We start from the raw sequence: 22168 nt of genomic DNA, 5'->3' as shown, positions 1-22168 counted from the left end.
CTTATATTAGGCTGAAATCTGTCTCCCTGTATCTTCTGTATTCATTATACCTATTTTTGTCCTTTCGAGAATACAGAACTAAATGAATGCCTTCTAATGACAGCTCTTTAAATATTAAAAACTTAATATTTCTTCCATTTATCCTGGTTTCCCCCTCCTCCAATTTCTTCAATGACATTTCCTCACTTAGTTTCTCTACATCGGATATGGTCCAGTAGTGTGACCCCAAAAGACATATTTAAATCAAAATCCTGAAAACATTAAGATGCACATTCATTTGTCCCATTCAAATCTGATCTTAGAAGTTTTCATCTCATTTTAGATAACCTTCTTTCCACCACTTCACAATAACTAACCAGGTAATAACTCTTCCAACATCCACTTACGCAAGCAAACTTCGGGTCTATTTCCATATTTATTGTAGTTTAACCATTTAACATGTGTAACACTGTGTTACAATTTTTATTAGAGTCTTTTTTGTGTGCCACTGATAAAGTTTTTGAATGTTGTGCCCCTAATCTCATTTTTCTCAGAGCTCTGTATTTTTTACTGCAGAATTATGCCTACCATAGTGATTTGTAGGAACACATATGTTAAATTATGGCAAAACTGACTGTACTCTCTCCTAACAATGTGTAAGGATGCCTGTTTTCCCAAACCCATTAAAACAGTATAATGGAACTATTTTAAATCTTACTATTATAGGCAGAAAAGGTACTTTAGAGTTAACTTACATTTTAATTGTATTTTATTATGAAGAAAAATTATCTTTAAAAAATAAAAATATCCTTTTTTTTACTTAAAACTAGTCAATTGCTTATCAAATTAAAATAATATCTGTCAAAATAGACCTACTGACTTCAGACATTCTACTACTTTTCCTTTGTAATCTCAAAATAATTTTGGGACTCCTGTGCCAAAACAGTATATCTGTTCCCTCCATACATGTGAATTATCTCAAAGTACAAATCTGTTACCTCCAGACTGTTCTGTGATCTTGAATGCTACACATTATAAGAAACAGGACATCATTTCCTAATTGGCATCAAGTAAATGAGAACAAAACTTTTGGTTGAAATCTGTAGTCAGAGTTGATGGGTCTGTGATATTATTTTTGTACAAATGTACTTTTTGTATAAAAATAGTATTGTCAATAACCAACTATCAGATGAGTTTTATTTTTGTTCAAAAAATATATATTTTTATATTATATAAAAATATAAAGCTGAGTACCCTAGCTTAAAAGGCTTCCATTCTTCATCATCCCAAAAAGGGATTCATTGAAGAAGATGAAATCTTTGTAGGGAATGCAATTATTGGCTGAAAGAAGAAATCGATATGGCATGGTCTCTGAAGGTCTAAATTGGGTGCTTCTTGCAAACTCAAAACAAGTTTGCTGGGAGTGAGGGTGGGGCATATATGTAGGGCCAGTGGGATGGGCCTGCATCCAACCATATCATTTGTAGGTAATGAAAGAACATGATACTAAAGACATATCACTGGAAATCTTCCAGTAAACATTCTCCACTAAATCCTTTAAATTACCTCTTAACTCTAACTTTCTAGCCAGTATCTGGGATAGGGAAAAGGGTAACCCTAGATGGGAGGAGAGGTATAGCTGGGATACAAAGAAATGTGATACTAAAGGTAAAGGAAAGGACTCTTGGGTGTATCTTTACAGAATGATGCACAAAAATGTTGATGGTTATACTTCATTTGGATGAAGGCTAAAGATCTTGTTATGGGCTGAACTGTGTTCTCCCGGTGATAATATGATAATATCTATTTGGTCTTCACCCCAGCTCCTGGCCAGAGATCCTAAAAACCCCTGGAATTTCGTAAAAGAATGAAAGGAGCATGTTTGTTATAATATTTGGTCTTTTGTCCCATTTCTGTAACAGCTCCAGAGCCTAAAGGAAAAACTCATCCCTTTTAATCACATCTAAATTTATGTTAATAAGGTGACTTTTGGAAAGCCCCTAGATAACCTCAGGATGAGGGCTGGTTGTCAGGGGAACCAATCATGTGACTAGAGGGTTGGAAGTTTCAGCCCACAAGCCCCTAGGAAAAAGGAGAATGATTTGAAGGTCGAGTTAGTCTTCATTGGCCAATGATTTAATCATTCATGCCTGCATGATTCTATTTCTAAAAAAATAACCAAAGGGGTTTTGGAGAGCTGCTGGACTGCTGAATAATACATTAAGGTGCTGGGAGGGTGGCTTACCTGGAGATGGTATGGAAGCTCACACTCCTTCCTCCATACCTTGTCCTATGTATCTCTTTCATTTGGCTGTTCTTGAACTGTATCAGTAATACAATTAATTATTTTATTATATTAACCAGTAATCTAATAAGTAAACCTAAGTAAACCTCTTCTGAGTTCTGCGAGCCATTCTAGCAAATTATCGAACCTGAAGAGGGGTTGTAAATTGAAGAGAATCTCCAATTTATAACTGGTTGATCAGAAGTACAGGTGACAACCTGGACTTACAATTGGCATCTAAAGGGGAGATGGGCAGACTTGTGGACTGAGCCCTTAACCTGGGGGGTCTGATATTAACTCCAAATAAGTAGTGTCATAATTGAATTTGCAACACCCAGTTGGTATCTAGAGGTTAAGGTATTGGTAATGTAGCAGAGTTACAGAAAGGTGAAGAGTTGTCCTCTTAACCTTCCAACCCCAAATTCATATATTAAAGTCCTAATCTCCAATACCTGAGAATGTGACTAGATTTGGAGATAGCATCTTTAAAGAAGTAATTAGGGTAAAATGAAGTCATATGGGTGGACCCCCATTTAATTTGACTGGTGTCTTTAGAGGAAGAGGAGATTAGGACACAAATACTATGTGAAAACAGGGAGAAGAGAGCCACCTATGAGCCAAGATGAGAGCCTCAGAAAAAAATCAACCCTGCCAACAGGGTTGATCTCAGACTTTTAGCTTCCAGAACGATTAGAAAATAAAACTTTGTTGTTTAAGCTACCAAATCTGTGGTAGTTTGTTATGGCAGCCCTAGCAAACTAATATAGACCTAAAGAAAAGAGACAATAAAAAAAAAAAAATCAAATTAGGAACTGTATCTAAAATCTGTTTGAAACTTAAGAAATATAGTGCTACTCAGTGATTAAGAGTGCAATAGGGCATCAATGGGAGAAGTATGATTTTCCTTATTCACTTTAGCAGTGCAACTACTAGAGCAGGAAACAGGTAAGCAAATGACCAAAGAGCAGCTTCTTCTCAGACCTGAGAATGAGAGATATGTTTATAATAGAGGAACTAAAAACCTTGAATTTACCCAACATTTTATGACACTCCAGGGACCATTATTGTTATCTCCTTTCTTCTATCCCTCGACTTTAGAGCCAAAGAGATTTAAAATGCCTAGAGTTCCATGTAATAAGGGAAACTGTTTTTATTTCGTAAATGTGAACATACCTCCAGAATAAAATTTAGCAAAAATTATATTGTCACATAATAAAAACTCCCAGCGTTAAGCCACACAAAATAACAAAAGATATTCTGTGCAGTAATAGAAAAAAACAATTTTTAAGGATATTTAAATTGACATACAATCTCCCTGACTGCCCGACTTCCATTATTAGTATACATATGAGCAAACTAATCAATTTCTATAGGAGTCAGAAAAAGTTTTTATTGTTGACGGCACAAACACACACTGTAGAGCAGATGCTGTCATCAAATTGTAGTATTCAGTTATTCTGGTTTGAAATTAAGAGAAGTACTTGTTTAAAAATGTTTTCTCATTAGAATGTACAATGATCATTTTAAATTCTATCTGCTGTAATAGGACTTTTCTATCACACTGCAATCTGGACTATGCCATAAACACTATTGTACTTGAACAGATGGAAATCAAAAGTGATATTTAGCTACAGATTTCCTGTCATATAGTTTTGCAAACTGAAAAAGGAGAAATCAACATTTGCAATCAGCTAAAAACAAAATACTATCTAGTAAGCTAAAGTGATGCTAATGTGACATTGGAATATAAATGTCTTCAATTTAACATGGCTTTTAGGGAAAAAGAAAATATTAAAGTGACATCTCACAAAGTTAGTAAAGATTGTGATGTGTGGGGACAGGGTTGAGAGAAGGGGTGATATGTAAATTATCTATAATAGATATGCCTGGCATCACAGATAATAGTTTTAACTGATCAAATGATATATATTCTAGTAATCTTACTATTTGATGGTTAAGAAATATCCAAGGGTATTAAGGAATACCCTTTCAATTAGTCTTAATTTCTTCTTATAAAAAATGGAATAAATATACCCGCAGCCTACTCTATGAAATTACTAAGGAAATTAATAAATTTATGCAAAGTACAAAGTACTACAAAGTGATTTTAATTCCATGTTTTTTAACTCATTAGTAGATGGATGTCTAATCTATTAACCACATGACATAAGATCACATTGCTGATGAATATAATCTTATAATCTAAAATTCTGAGTTCTGAATCTACAGTTTAAAAATCAACATAGTCATCAAAACTAATATTATGGTGAAATATATTCCACATTCATGTGCTGAAGAATGCAATCTAAAGAAGCATCTTAATTAGTAACTTATATGTATTAGACTTGCATGCATAGTGTTTCAGTCAAGGTCCAATCAGGAATTAGAAACCACCCAACAATTTGAACAGGGAAAGTTTAACATAAATAATTATTAACTAAACAAAAATATTGGAGTAATCAGAGACTGGCAACTAGGAAATACAGAGAACTCTAAAAAATAAAAAAATAGCAGATATAAGAAGCAACTGCTACTCCTAGAACTGAAACAGAGCGAACAAGAAAGAACCCCATATCCCATGCCTGGCTAAGATCCAGATATTGTTGAATAGGTCACAGCTATGGCTCAGTGGATGTAGAAAAGTTGCTGTGGTCCCACACTAAGAGAATTTCCTTAACCCTAGGGTGTTAAGGAAAGCCATTCATGGGGAGAGTTCTTACAGAAAGCACTGTATTATGAAACCACTGGAAGAAGCTGCTGGTTGCCATATACTGTAGAAGTGGGACAATGCTGCTACTAGCACTGAAGGCAGCAGAGGTCCTTCTACAAAGCCACCTGGTGGTTGGAGGTGGGGGAGATACAGGGCGCAGGAGAAAGCTGGTTACAGGGTGCTGCTAACCATGGTACACTGTATGAACCATTCATATTTAAGACCAATTTGAGGGGGACAGATTAATAAAATGCAAAATTTGAAGATTCCGATTTGGGTCTTGTTTTCCTCTGAAATTTAGGCTAAGTCCAGAGAAATAACACAGCTGTAAATAAAACAAAAACGAACACATGCACCTTACACCTAGTTACTATGCAAATTACTGTTTTACCAAGTCTACCCTTGTTGAAATTCTCTTTGCCACCATGCCTGCCAAGCATTGCCAAGTGTGAATAACTAGTATTTGCAATATTTCCCCTTGCCAAGTCGGTATAATATATTGGTTAAATGACAGTAAATAATAAAAGTGAAGAAAATGGTAATTTGAAAAAAAATAGACAGGCTGCTAGACACAAATTTTGTTCTTGGTTCCCTTCCCTCTTAATTTTAGAACCTTGGTCTGAAAACTGTATTCACTCCCATGTTGATGACTAAATCTTCATCTCCAGGCTAATTTCTTTCCTAAATTTCATACTCTTAAATACAACATACCATATGAAATGGCCAAGTATCTAAAAAATATGTGATTAAAATTGATACCTCCCCACCAAAAGAAACCTGAAAAAACCAATAACCATGAAAGAAACTAAACTGGCAGTCAAAAATATCCATCGTCACCAACACATACTGTGTCTCAAAGGCACCAGATACAGATTGTTACCAGTGAGTTTTACCAACTCTTTAAAAAAAGAGTCAAATTATAGAAGGGAGAATAAATGCCATTTTATGAGGCATTTAATACCTTACACCAACCTTAACAATGAACCTGGACACATATAGTACAATAAAAGAATCTTACATATCAATACCTTATGAGCACAGACATAAAAATTCTAAGTATCAGCAAATTAAATGCTAATAATAATAATAGCTCATCAAGACTAAGAAAGATTACAATAGCCAAGACTTGGAAACAACATAAGTGTTCATCAACAGATACATGGATAGAGAAAATGTAGGGTATATTTTTATAACGGAATATTATTCAGCCACAAAAAAAGAAGAAAACCCTCCACTTTGACAACATCGATGGACTTTGAGAGCATTGTGATAAGTGGAATAAGACAGAGAAAGACAAATACTGTTATGATCTCATTTATACGTGGAATCTAAAAAAGCAAACTCGTAGAAACAGAGAACGAATTGGTGGTTGCCAGAGGTAGGTGAGTGGGGTGAGGGAAATAGGGAAGGGGGTCAAAAGATACAAACTTCAAGTAATAAGATGAATAAGTTGTGGAGATGTAATGTACAAAAGAAAAAATATGTAATTAGGTAAGGTGATAGATAACTAAACTTATTGTGGTCATCGTTTCACAATATATACATATATTAAATCATTATGCTATACACCTTAAATTAAATCAACATTATACATCAATGATATCTCAATAAAACTGGAAAAAAGATTAAGGGTTTATCCAAGGAATGACGATTTATTAATTGAAAAACTTCTCAGTATAAAGTATTATATTAACCAATTAAAGGAAAAAGACAAATTTCCATTTCAGTGCACATTGAAAGTTTAGTTTATCTAAAACCAAACTTCGTAGCTTCATCTTCAATTTTACTCCTCCTTCTGAGTTTCAAGTAATCAGATATGTACATGTAAACGTTCATATAGTTGTTTGTGAACTTTTCCCTCTTTCTCAGTTTTCTCTTATCCAGTTCCTCTTGATCATATCCCCAGAGTGCCTTTGTTACTAGACCAGAAATACAACTCTCTACTGGATTCCTTGCTCCCCAGATTCTCATCATCTTATGCCCAGATCATTAAAGAGTCTACTGAAGAGTCTCTCTGCCTCCAGCTCCTTTACTTTTAGATACTGAATGTTTTCATACACCTCCTCTCTTCCCAAAGGGAAAGCGTATTTTAAAAATACATCTACAGTAAGATTCACAAAAGGAATGAAAAGAAAAAAATAAAATGAGAAAAAGAAACTATGACAATCTTATGGGTCAACATACCCGTCATAATTGGAAAGCTTCCAAGTACCCAAGGCAAAAACTCAATCTTTTTCAGAAATCTTCATTATCCAAAATGATGAAATATACCATTTCCTGAAAGAAGATGAAGATTCCCCCAAAATAAATTATCTTAGAAACTTTTCATACATGAAATTATATAAGACAACAATGTCCTCAACAATAGTTCTCTGGTAAACAGGGAAAGAGAATTCACAAAGCTGGTTCTTCCAAAGACTTTCAAAAAAGCAGAAAGTTCAAAACTGAGGTACAGCTCAGTAATTTTATAGAACACAAGGGTGATCTGATCCAAGTATATATTCTCCTATTAACCCTAATGGATCTAAGGAGAGGATTTACAGTGCCTGGAGGGAAAAATGAGTTGCCTGTTCTGTAGACAAAATGTTTCTAAATTATACTCCTGAGAGCCTGAGGAGTTCTCCCAGAACACTGAAAAGGGCAGGTTGGTATAGGGCAAAAAGTGAGAGAGGACAAGGTAGGATTCTAATCCCCTTCGTAAATCAGAGCCACTCTACTTTTATATTTGTATACAGGCATGTGAGCTATAAGGTGTTATATGAGTTCCTCGGAAAAAAAACCTTGTGTTCTTCATGAACTATAAATAATTGGCCTTAAGAGGAAAAACAGGGTTAGTATGCTCCACTCAAAACCTACGCAATTTGAACCAGGGAAATAACAGACATAATAACAACTCTAATAAAAAGACATGTTAAATTCCTAACAAATAATTACTATAGAAAACAAAGAGCATTGTTTTTAAAATAGAAGTAAAGAGAGCCTGACAGAAGGGGATACAATAAAGAGGCAGCTGAGTTACGGAAAAAAAGGGCAAAGTGAATAAAAATTGTGGAGCACAGAGAAGAAATACTTCTAAGATAGAGCATGCGGCCAAACAGAACCAAAAGGTAGACTGTGGAGCGAAAGGTTTGCAGGCATTCGGTTTCAACATTCAGTTTAGTCTGTTTTGCATTCAACTGCTACAACTGGGAAGTGCTGGGAAATACCACTATAAACCAATTCTACTTCCATATTATACTGGCATCATTCCCTTCTTTACTGATTGTGTATAAGCCAAATTATTCTCTGAAATGAACAGTGTAGTAGACTATGCTGTGTTTCTGGAACATTTTATTTGAAAAAAAAAAATCTACTGGAGGAGGGGAAATGGGAAGTTGAGGAGGAGAAGACAAAGAAAGAAAGGCAAAGAGAGAGGAAAGAAGGAGAGTATAAGATAGAGTGAGAGATTAATTAACTGATTGGTTAATTCAGAAAACAATTGCATTATACCATCTTCCCTAAAACTGACTTCTCCCATCCAGGTTTCTAATGAAAACGTAATGACTTCAAGATTAAATATCACTGATGATAATCTAAGATTCCCAGAAGTTATGCTATTCTGTTTTTTAACTGCTTCTATCCAGAATGAGTTGGCACATTTGGCTTCAAATGCTATTAAGTGAAAATATAATAACTAGAAAAAAACATTTTCATTGAGAAAAAGAGCTAAATTACTTTTTATTGGCTTTAATTTCCAACTCTATGACAGAAATTCAAAACTGTACCACTCCTAATCAGAAAGTTTAACTTAGAGTAAGATGTACCACCTTAAGTCATTTCCTTCTAAATGCCTGTCTAGAAAACACCTAACAAAAAAATTAATACCAAAGTAAGGTACTGCTGAGTAAAGTCGTGTTATAATGCTATTCCAAAATTTCATTTTGTGAAATCAATGTTGATGGTGATAGAAAAATCTATGATTTGGATACAAGCACCAATAAAAAGGTGAAATACTGATGGGGAAGTAATCCTCAAATGAAGAAAAAAATGTAGAAAACTTCTAAATATTATTGGCAGTTTCTATTCTCTAAAAGCATTGCAAGACAATACTGTGAAGAGGTGTGAATCAAATAGTTATAAATAAATACATTGCACATATACTGAAGGAACACTTTGATAATTACATGTTACTATGCAGATACGAAAAATGAACTGAGCAAGAATTCAGGCTAACCTTCCTTAGCCACTAAAAAATAAAAATAAATGCATATGTCTTAGGTATGCTACTTGCATCTCCAAAATCATGTATAAAGAAGACAGTTATAGCATCAATTCCTCAAAGTACATACTTGAGACCTAAATCTGTCATTTTGACAAACTACCTTTGGCTTTGGACTGTATTACTACCAAATAAGAAAAATTCTTGCCTACCCTGATAGAGGTACTTAATATGGTATTAAGGTTTAAATTATGCTGATTTTGCTAGATAAGACAGATGGCTGTCCTATAAAATACAATACACAATGTCCCAATTCTATCATTGATGAGTGAATTGAGGAATAAAAAGGGAAGAGAATATGTCTATAGAATTAAATTTTTCAAATGGCATTAATACTGGGGATACGATTTTGGTAAAAAAGTAAATGTTAATAACTAACTGAATAGAAACATAATGGAACTGGTGGCTGGCTGATGTGACAAAAAAGGAATTCAGGATCTCTATTTTATGTTCAGAATAATTTTCTGTTCATTAATAAGAATACTGGCATAGAGACAAACATATAAAACAATGAAACAAATAGTAGAGCCTAGAAATAAACCCATGCATATATAGTCAAATCATCTTCAACAAGGGTACCAAGATTACAAAATGGGAGAAAGACAGCCTCTTTAACAAATTGTCCCGAGAAAACTAAAACCTACAGGCAAAAGAATGGAATTAGACTCTCATCTTACTCCACAAACAAAAATCAGCTCAAAATAGATTAAAGACTTAAACTTGAGACCTGAAGTATAAAACTCCTACGAGAAAACATTAGGGAAAAAGTTTCATGACATTGGTCTTAGCAATGACTTCTTGGATATGATACCAAAAGCAGAGGCAACAAAAGCAAAAATAGATAAGTAGGACTACATCAAACTATAAAGCTTCTGCATAGCAAATGAAATAATTAACAGAGAAAAGAAACCTACAGAATAGAAGAAAATATCTGCAAACTATAATATCTGATAAGTGGTTAATATCCAAAATATATAAAGATCTCCTGTAACTCAACAGCAAAATTGCAACTCAATTTTAAAAATGGGCAAAAGACTTGAATACACACTTCTCCGAAAAAGATATACAAATGATATACAAGACATACGAGTATTGGAAAAGATGTTCAACATCACTCATCAACAGGGAAATGCAAATCAAAACCACAAAGAGATATTAACCTCATACCTGTTAGGATGGCTATTATTTAAAAAATAACAAATGATGGTGACAACATGGAGAAATTGGAAACCTTGTGCACTGTTGGTGAGAATATGAAATGGTGCAGATCTTACAAGAGTATGGAGGTTCCTCAGAAGACTAAACACAGAAGTACCATATGATCCAGCAATTCTGCTTCTGGGTATTTACCAAAAAGAATTGAAATCAGGATCTCAAGAGATATTTGCACTCCCATGTTCACTGCAGCATGATTCACAATAGCCAAAACATGGAAACAACCTAAATGTTTACTGATGGATGAATGAATAAAGAAAATGTGGTATATACATAAAATGAAATATTATTTAACCTTAAAAAAGAAAGAAACCTTGTCATATGTAAAAATATGAATGAAACTGGAGGATGTTATATAAATGAAATAAGCCAGGCACTTGAGTGTTATGTTAGCTACTTTGTATGGGGAGAATTGGCACAGAAGATTGATGCTATATAAGAAAAAATAATGAAACACTAGATAAATATCAATTCAACTAGAACATAATGTACTAAAGACTGGTAAGTTTCACCTAAGTTTCTTCAAATACTGCATGATTCTAGTTAGATGATCTATCAAGTTCACACACTCATAGTAGCAGAAAGAACAGTGGTTGTCAGGGGCTGTGGGGAGGAGGAAGTGAGGAGCTGCTGTTCAACTGTTAGACAGTTTCAGTTATGCAAGGTAAAAATGTTTTAGAGGTCTGCTATACAACATTGTGTTTATAGGTATAAATATTGTACACTTAAATGTTTGTCAAGAAGGTAGCTCTAATTTTGCTTTTTTTTAATCAACAAAAGAAAATTATAATGTTGATTATATGTCTGTTGGAGTTTTACAGACTATCTTGAGAAAAGGCAAAAAGCTTGCTACAGATCTGCCAGCAACATGTGGTTCAGGTTGCTAGAACTGAAATGTATAATTTTGCCAATGAGAAAAATTGTAAGCAGACACAACTTCCAAAGTGGCAATACTAACCAGAATAAAGATTGTGTGAAGTTACTATTAAAGGTACGTTAGGATATGTAAGCACAAGGAAGCATACTTAAAACTTGAGCAGAGAGGTACTGAGAAAGAAAATCTATTCTGACTGATAGGGTTGTACACTTGAGAGGAGCTTGAGGCTCATTTTCATGTGCAGTGACAAATGAAGAAACCATAAATGAAGCAGGGGTACAGGTGGGGGGAGCAGGGCACGGGGTGGGAGGACATGAAATAGAAACTAATATCCCAGATTTTGGATGCTATTTAAATGTGAAGAGTCCAAGTCCTCTGTGGAAATCTCAGAAACAAATATTACTTCAGTATTTAAGCCAAGAACTACTAAGGAATTAGATTTATGGAGAACAGTGTAATGTATCATCAAGCTTGAGGATATCAATTCTTAGTGCTGGCATGGGTTCTCTCATTAAGAGAGAGAAATAAGTAACTTAAGACCATATGCAATCAAACTCTACCCTAAATTCAACATTCTCTTAAATAAGACAATGGATACAAAAATGCACTGTAAACCATAAAATCAGAGAAAAGTTATTTATAGTTATATAGCTTTCTATGTTTAGCAAGATTTATTATTCATATAGCAATATTCATATATTTATATTATGACAGATAATCTCAGCCATCAGAATAGTTTTAGTATCACATATAAAATGTTAGTGCAATTATAGTTATTTTGTTTACCTGATAGCAAAGGTGAAATTTATCAGTCTTTAGTACATTGTATACTAGTTGAATTAATATTTATCTAATGTTTCACTATTTTTTCTTATATAACCTTTAAAAAGAAAAATGAATTAAATATAATTACTCAAAAAATTGTAATTTCCACAAATATTCTAACTGGATTAACACAAGGATATTCTGCTGTGATGCAAATTGAGAATTGGATTTAATGATTTAATTTTAGCGAGAGGACTGCATCAAATAAACCAAAAATTGTTTCAATTCCTCTACCAACTAAACACAGCATTTATTATTACAATCATAACATTTGAAATGTGTTGACAACTTCTTAACTGAAACCATCAACAATTTGGGGTGGGGGGAGGAAAGAAGCTATGTGTTTAAAATGTGGCTTATTAAATTTATCCTAACTACCCCAACTTTGTTTTCTGTCTATATGTAATATCTTGAGACCAATTTTCTTCTCTAATCTTAGGAAACTACCTGAAAGACTAATTTTAAGAAGCATAAACACCGTTTTTATCTGTTTTAATGAAAGATGGGCAGCACAAGAGCCTGGAAAATCGGAAACACATCAATATCAAGTCCTAGTCACTACATATGGAAAGAGCACTCTTCAGGTTTCGTTGGACTTCGTTCAAATGGGATGACTTCAGCTCAACAATCCCATTTATCTATGTGGATAAAAGAAGCACTTCTCCCATTTACAGTGGGGAGGAAAATATATTGAATATTGTGAGAATATTGTTTCAAATCTTGTGTTGGTAAGATCTTAATGAGGTACAGTACTCATCTTTTATCAGTGGTAATATATTCCAAGACCTCCAGTAGATACCTGAAATCATGGATAGTTCCAAATCCTACACATACAATGTATTTTCCTATGCATACATACACCTTACAGTTTCTCTTTGGTATATTCGAATTGTCAGCATCAGTACTCTTGGGCTTTGGAGCCATTAGTAAGTAAAATAAAGGTTACTTCAACACAGCACAGTGATACCAAAACAAACAAGCTGATAACTGAGAAGGCTTCTAAGTGACTAACGAGTAGGGAACATACACAACATAGATAACCTGGACAAAGGGATGATTCATGCGCTGGGCAAGACTGAGCTGGACAGTTCGAGATTTCATCACACTACTCAGAATGACATTCAATTTAAAACTTATTGATTGTTTATTTCTGGAATTTTCCATTTAATATTTTCCGACTGAGGTTGACTGCAGTTAACTGAAACCTTGGAAAGCGAAACTGCAGATAAGGGGTGACTACTGTAGTCTCTGAGGAGTGGGTCTCAAGAAGCCCACACAGAAGTGTAAGACCATTATTATGTTACCAAATCCCAAAAGAGACTAACAACTAAAATGAAACCTGGTTTTATAATACACAAAATCACTAGTACAAACCTCCATTATAGCACTTATGCTGTGTATTTATTATTAGTCTTTCTCAGGAGAACAACTCATGACTTAAAAAATTGTAATCAGTCAACAGCCTGAATGAATGAATGATTTCGCTTTTTAAAGAACTCTTGAAAGATTCTACCTTCTGAAATGTACTAGTTGGTTCTAAACAAAATAATGCAAACCAAACAAAACACAAAAATAATTTTTTAAAGTAAAAATAAATTCAAGGCATCCAAGCTAGATGTAGGAAATGATGGAACAAAGAATGTAGAGAACTATTCAGGTATACTAAGAAACAAAACTCCACAATCTACAAATGAAGTAGCACCCAAAATATATTAAGATTTACCACAAGAATGTTTAAAAAAAAAATGACAAGAGGACTTATAATTAACCTTGACAATTTCTAGGATACCACGATTCATATTTTAAGCAGGTGGTTGCTAAATGTGTGACAGATATATGTACCCACTAAAATTACAGCACTGTCCTTTTTCAAATACTAACATCAAAAGCTTGATTAACATTATGTAAATGTTATATACATAAATATACTCTTATTCTGATCAGGACTAGGCAGAGTATTTCATTAAGATATGTACATAATACCACATAACCGAAGTTAGTTCATATTGCTACAATAACACTCCACAGTAATAACTAAGTGCTAAGTAGGTTGGCTTATGGAGGGCAAAATGAAAAACAAATATCTAACAGTAAAAATGAGAAAATGTGTATTATTTTTATCAAAGTGAAAGCATGGAAATCTACTTTGATTTTATGTGCTTTTATTGCATTTTAAATAATAAATAAGCTTTACTTTAAAAGCTTTGGTACTTTTATATCCACATGAATACCAGTGCAGAATATTTACTTTTGGTCGATTTACAAAAATATCTAACATGAGATATAAAAAAATAAAATACAAAGTAATTTGTCATTCTAAATTTCTCTATTGGTTCCTTAATCCCCTGAAGGGTACTTTATCAAAAAGAAGAGTGAATAAAAAGATACTTTTTTTCTACATAATAATGTAGAAAATAAACTTTCTGTTTTTGTAGTAACTCAAAAGAGGTCACCAGTATAGATATTATGCTCTGTAAACTAACCTCTCTACATTCGCCAGTGTCACTGATTTTATTGTTACTTCTAACTCCTGTTCTATAATATGTAAATAGTAATTAAGAAAAAAATAAAAGAATCACATAAAAAGATTATATAGAATCATATAAAAGCTAAAAAAAAATTCTGTGCTCTATCATAAACAGTAGGAGTACGGGCAGTGTTTGAGGGTGGGGAGATAGAAATGTTAATGCCAATGAGATAGATTTCTTACTGTCCTAATATTAGCTGCCCCTCCTTTACTGGGCCTAGTCCTATATTTCCTGAGAAATATATTTCTTGGGAGTTATATAGTTCCTGTTTCTATATGACCTGCTTTTACCAATTAAATGTGAAAGTGACAAGTGCCAGTTCCAAGCAGAAACTTTAAGAGCCATTCTAAAGTTCCATCACCTTTTTCCTTCTCTTTCAGTCTAGGTCTCAGAATGAATACATAGAGCAGAGTCACAGCAAACCCACGATGTATATATAAAATGAGAATAAATAAGCCACTGTGCTTTTGGATTTGTTTTGCAAACACAATTTAGCAAAAGTTATCTAATACGCACTATCTATGGCAAGTGAGAAAGGTGCCCAATACAAATACAGACATTAAAGAGTCAAATGGTACATATCCAGGGCAACTGTTCAATATAAAGCCCATTTCTGTGTCCCTAAGTACTTTCCTAGTTGAGTGTCAGAAGACTACTATAACAAGGCCAGCTGCTTCCCTTTACTTGGATGTCCTTCTGATGTCTACAGTTACATTTAATTTGAGCCTACTTAACTTTTCTTTCTACTACTGTCCAAAGATTACAGGAGGACAATAATCATTTATTAAACATGGAGTAAGGAAATGGCGAAAGGTAAAGACATAACACACATTGTATACAACAGAGGTAGTAGCAGCCAGCTGGAAATTAGTAATATTGGACAGCAATTTTCTAATACCAAACTCCCTTTGAATTTTACACTTGGGTAGCTATAAAACTAGCAGCTAGGTTTTAGTATTAGCTATTATGAATTTTTAATATAATGGGGCTTGCCTAACCTTCTTAAGACCTAACCAAACAAATATAAACAGTCATTCACCTACTCAAAGCCTTTTAAATTGTATTCTTCATTGTTCTCTAATAAATTCACCTACTTGCCATTTTAAAAGGCTTGTCAAAACACTAATTTATGCACTGGGCTAAAAGGTTACTTACTGCTGAATTTAGAAAGTTCACCAAAGAACTATGTTGAAGCTTTTAGATAACTGATGGTGGAGTAAATGCAATTAAATAAAGCATTCGCATGTCATTTTTGCTCAGCAATTATATTTCAAAATATTAGTATATAAATGCTTTGTCAAAACATGGTACTAACAATCATTCTTCAGTTTTGCTTAAGTGCTAGATATAATTTAATTATCAAATTTCAAATATGAGCCATTAACTAATGGTATATGTCCTTCAACATGTCATACATTATTTTGCCCTAAGAATATGAGTTGTGAAAAGAAAAATAACATGACAGACATCTCTGTAAGACTTGTTGAACTTGCCTTATTACTTTATAGTCAATCCATATATGCTGATTCCATCTAGGGAAGATTTTAGATAAGTTGACTTAACTTCTCCGGGATTTAACGAAGGAGATATTCGACTTAAACCATTTGTAAGGAAGACTGTAATTTTCTTTCTGATACAGTATTTTCTTTCCTCCAAAATTCAGAAATCTGAGTACCTTTTTTAAGCTATTATATGCTACATTTTAAAGAAGCAGTTTTTACTTTTAATTTTGCAAATAAGTTTAGAAAGGACAGTTTATGTCATTTCATTTTACTGAAAATAAAGATAACAGTTGAGATTGTTGACATTTTAAAAAATAAATGCAAACAAGTAAACAAAAAAATCATATGTATAGCATTTAAAGGAGAATTCTATGCCATTACATTTAAATGAAAGACAGGCAAAAAGATGGGCACCAAGAGAGGAATAGTATTATGCATTAGCATTGTGCTTAAATGATAAACTGTGTCACGTTATAACATACTGTTTAAAAATACTGAAAAGCCATATACCATGGGATAGGCTTAGAATGAAAAAAATACTGTATACCTGTGTGTCATTGGAGATGTCAGCATGCCAAGCATTTTGACGTGAAAAAAATTCTGAATGAGAAATAACAATGAGAAGTTAAGTAAGAGTTGGTTTCCTCTATCATGGCTTCACCGGCCTTGCTATGATGGCAGTGCATGGGTACTAGTATAAGTTTCTCTCAGTGTTTGAGTACATCTCCTTCTGTGTATTCTCTTTAATACCCAGAGGCCTGAGCTAATCATTGTGGTAATGTTGGCAGAATCTACAAATTAAATATTTGGTAAATCTTTTTACTCATGTTCTAGGAAGCCAAGGACCACAAAATCTAAAGTAGATAGAAAGATGCACATACATATATATGTATCTCTTAGAATTTTAAATCAATGTATGTGTATGAGGTACGTATATGAAAGTATATTCTAGAATAGTGATCCCCAACCTTTTTGGCACCAGAGACCGGTGCTCATATGAGAAATCTAATGCCTGATGATCTGAGGTGGAGCTGAGGCAGAGATGCTAGCACTGGGGAGTGGCTGCAAATACAGATGAAGCTTCGCGCCCTTGCTCACCACCACTCTCACCTCCTGCTGTGCAGCCCAGTTCGTGGCCTGGGAGTTGGGGACTCCTGTTCTAAAATACAGCTTTCTTTTTTTATTATTATTATTTATGCCTACAGCACTTAGTCTTCCTAGGTGGTCTCCCATCCAAGTACTAACCAGGCCCGACCCTGCTTAGCATCCGAGATCAGACATCGGGCTTGTTCAGGGTGGCATGGCCATAGACCAGGGACCGTGGCTCCACTGGGGTGCACATCCAGGACCTTCTGCATGTAAAGCAGACGCGCTAACCTCTACTCTATGGAACCACGTCCACAGCTTTCTTTTTTAAGCCAAAGTAAATAGTCTCATAAACTCTGATGAATCCGAGTTCCTAAATTACTTCCATCAGCTTCTGGTGTGACCCATAAGGCTGAAGAAAAGAGATTAAAAGGTTATTTAGGTACAATCCACAAAGAATTTGTTGACCAACAAGCTCTTATATTATTGTTAGGAAAGAATTTGACCCTTCTTCCTAATGAATGGACAGAATTAACCACCTGGTTGAAAAGTACCACTTTAACACACTTTTATAAGATTGCTATTTCACTCAATTTATACTATAGAGGAAAAAAGTTTTAAGTTAAAAAATACTAGTAACCATATAATGAAAGGACTAGAAAAATTATCCAATTATACTTGTCTTTAACTCTAACTCAGCAGCTTCTAGTGAAGAAAAATTGCCAATAAAGGGATTAAGCCAATACCTTATTTAGCAAATATTTGAAGATTCATTTCAGATTATTCGCAATATGTTAATATTTAGAAAATTGACTAAAATCATTCAAATTTTACTTAGAATACTCAGCATGACTTAGCTTTAAGGAGCAATCTTAAGCTTTAATAATTTCAAATAGAATAAGTCAACATAATGAAATGATTCAATCTATTTCATCTTGACCGAAATTTTCATCTTGACCATTCTAATTAACTAAAATCTATAATCATTTGGCTATTAATCATTTGTGCATAGAATTACTTAAGTGTTGCTTTTAATAAATAAAATCTCATGGCAATAGGCCTCATCAGTCAGTAGGCAGGCACTGCCTATCTATATATGCAAACCAGCTCCTATTGACTACTAAGTGCTCTGTGTGCATTATTTACTTTGATGTCCTTTATTTAAGAATTCCCTGTATATTTGGGTAGTGCTACAAGAGTGAACTAGCTCAGCAACTCCTAAGGCTCTCAGCATTATTAAATGTCTTCTGGATATTTTAGCAGCAAAAAAATAAGCTAAGTGGATTATGTCAACGCTACAATTTTCATTAATTCACCACTATCCCTAGATATTAGTGGTGCATTTTAAGATAATGGATAATACTATGAGGAAAATAGTAAGCATTTCCCCAAATCTCACTGGGACGCTAAACAGCCTATTACAAAACTTGCCAGCATGTTTCAAGAATTTTATAAAAATATTTATCTAAAATTCTGTTTTCATAATAACAGATTGAACAAAAATTTCTCCTGTTCTACCTATTATTTAAAATAGTATGAAAACTCCAATTTTTATATAGAACTAACATGGCTCTAGTAATACTTTCTCTTCACTCAATTAAAAATATAACCTTTACATGGTAGAGGCAAAGGTACTGTAATCTTCCACTGCTCACAAAATAGCTAATAGAAACCCACTCTTTTTTGCAATTATCTTTATCATTAAATCTAATAAAAAGTTATGTTACTAAAAAATAATTATTACACAAATTATTACACAAATACACAAAATTTTCGTAGTATGATTACAGAAGAACAGGGATTAGCATGTACTATCTTTCACTAATTACATTTTAGGAGCATTTCAGTTCTACTAAATGAGAATCTTTTATACATGCCACTAAAGCAATCTAAATATTCACATATCCAAAAAATAATGGCTTAAAATGGGAGAGTTATTAAAAATATTTATCTCACTCCTGTCATACAAACTATGATTGAGTGGGCTGGAAAAACATCAGGGGCAAATGTACAGAACATTGCCATTAATGTCTCTGCCCAATTAATTGTTACTACATTTTTCTTAAGATTCTTCATAGCTACTCTGCATTTTGCTGGAATCTTTTTTCCTCCCTAGTTTTCTCCATTAATGGAGGGAAACTAATATACATCCATGTAATTTTTAATTATTGACTCTAGGAATGCTACAGGGAGATCATGAATAGTGTTATTAGTGCCAACTGTATACATCATTGACATTTATTTAAACAAAGAACTTCTAATAACACTCAATTTTGGCTTTTAATGTAGTTAAAATTTTTTTTTAAACTATACCTTAATACTCACTATATCACTAAATATAATGATTCTTAAGAGTGAATGTCTAAAAATACATGAAAATAGATCGAAATACTTTCTTTAACTGAAAAGTTTAAGAAAAGTATAGAATCAGGTATCCTCCTGAAGTTCTCAAGTTATCAAGGCATAAAACATAAAAAGCTCAAGAAAAATAACAAAGTAAACATATACAGAAGAGAAGTCTGCCTGTAAGTGGGCAAAAGGGAATTTATACATGATAAATGATCCTTCTGAATTTGAGTTTTATAGCAAAAGATTATACTAAGTATTAAAAAAAAAAAAAAAAAAAAACTTACTGGAGGAAAATAACTCTCTTTAAATATGTCAAGTGCCATCACATGGAGGATCAGATTAGATTAGGTTTAAACTGTTAACTCCAGAGATGACAGAATAAAAATAAGAGGCACTTTTAGTTCAACTAAAAATTAGAGTTACTTAAAAATAAAATTATCCTTTATTAATGTTACTATTTCCAGAAATTTTAAGTAGAGGACTGATGCTGGCCTATCAAAAACAATATGGAATAGATTTCTATATTGGCTGAGAGGGTAAACTATGTGGATTCTCTCATTCTAACTTATTAATCTTTAAAAACTTGAAGCTCTATAGCATCTTAGCATTCACCATGAATCCACTGCTGATATTCCTAGATAGGATATTTATTCTTGCATAGTCTCCTATCTAACTATGAATCAATTAGTGAACATACTCAATCTGGTACATAAAGTTTTACTTTGCCTTCAGATAACAGAAGTAAAAATTCCTTTTATGAAAGCTTATAAACAATATTTGCTATATGATATACTCCTCTGACACAGAAGCATCTCTTTAGTAAATAACGGTATATAATCACAGTTTAGGTTCTAAAGTTAAATGTTTGAGATGTATGGCTGGCTATCAATAAATATTTTTTGAAGCAATAAATGAACAACAAAAAGTATTTGGAGACTATGTTTGATGTCGTTAGTGAATATTTCCTTAGCCACATACTAAAAATCTACTACTAAAAAAAGAAGGTTACACGAAGCTGCTGATTAAAAACCACACAAATATATATCTGACAGTGCCTATAAAGGTAACAACATCAAGCAAAATTCAAGAAAAGCTTAAAGTTACAAAAATTAACTATTTTTGTTTTTACACGAACCCAGGATACGTGTCCCTAAGCACAGCTGATTAACTGAGTCAATAGTAGTTTAAGCACTTAATTTTGTAATGCTATTTTATGAAGAGAAAAAAAATCAATAGCTTTTATTCATGAATACTATATGTATTCAAAACTTATCTTTTAACTTTGGTTAACTACATATAAAATCCCATCTAGTATGAATATTAATGATGTTTCTATCCAACTTCAACACTGTGTAAACATTATTCTATTTTTTCCTTCTAAACTGTAGCCTCAACTAATTCCCTAACACAAAATAGATGTAAGTCATCTTAAATAGCTTCTGATTTAATCCTAAGAAATCGACCATAACCAAGTAAGTGTTTCCTCAAAAATTCTTTTGAAGCAGGAACACTTTGCTTCCCCCTTTTCAAAGGTCCTTTACCTGACCCTCACTTACTAAAAACCCATTCTTACAGTCTGGACTGGTATCCTTGGAGTCCTAGGACTTGGGTTACATACTCTTCTTTGTTCTCACAAGTACTTAGGGCTCAAACCACATCTCTGCACCTACTGCTTCAAAAAGACAATGATACATTTGTGTCTTACATTTATACATGTTAAGCTTCTATAAGAGATTTTAATCAAAGAATTCCACTGCTAAAAAGTTTAAAGAGCTACTGCGCTAATCTACATTCTACACTAAGCAATGATTCCTAAAGGATTCCTCAGATGACTCCAAAAAAGTCCTATCAGGAGCAAAACAAGGATTTTCAGGATTGTTGGTGACAAAAAACTGAACTACACAGGTATTCAGTGGGAAAAGGAAAAGTAATTGGTGGGCAAGGAAAATAATAATTTTGTGTAATAAAAAAAATACATTAAGGGAGATACGCTGGCTTAACATTTAAGAGTCTGAATAGTAGCTACACAGAAAAGTTGTCGCCTACCAAAAGATTTTGAAGCATTATTTTAAAAAATACAATAGGAATTGATACCACAAAAAACTTGTCTTGGTCTTTTTAAAAGTTATGCTTTATTTTTAAAATTCTTTATTCTAAGCTCTAAAGTTCTAAAAGGCTCTTTCTCTTAATTTTCAGACCACAACTGTTTTGGTCTAACAAAAACAGGCTTTTTTTAAAGGAAATAAGGAACTGAATCTCATGATACTAACAAGATTTACAATCTTTACATTCGAGATTACATGAATGTTTTAGAGAGAAACTTGGTTCAAAAATATAAGCAATGGATTATGAGAAATAATCTATGAACAGTAAATCCAAAGGTATTTGTAAACAGCATCTCTCTTCTAAATGTCCCCAATAAACATTTTAGCATTTTAGGAAACAAATCTCTAAAAAATATTTTTGCTCTAGCTTTTCATCTATTTTTTCTATTCCCCAAATTACTATAAGATTATCAGGGTTATGCTCATTTGAATAAATACTTGAGACTAGGC

At 33.3% G+C, this 22168-nt stretch overlaps 1 protein-coding gene and 1 pseudogene across 4 annotated transcripts in view; both read right to left on the bottom strand.

Moving 5' to 3' along the window:
• Window positions 1–22168, bottom strand: part of HS2ST1 (heparan sulfate 2-O-sulfotransferase 1) — a 164283-nt gene that overhangs the window by 65332 nt on the left and 76783 nt on the right. The window lies entirely within an intron of this gene.
• On the bottom strand, window positions 17375–17490 carry LOC120583496 (uncharacterized; annotated as a pseudogene).

Source organism: Pteropus medius, unplaced genomic scaffold (assembly GCF_902729225.1).
Source record: "Pteropus medius unplaced genomic scaffold, Ma_sr-lr_union100, whole genome shotgun sequence".
Lineage (NCBI taxonomy): Eukaryota > Metazoa > Chordata > Mammalia > Chiroptera > Pteropodidae > Pteropus > Pteropus medius.
The sequence above is the reverse complement of the archived record's forward strand: the minus strand, read 5'-3'. Positions and strand labels throughout refer to the sequence as shown.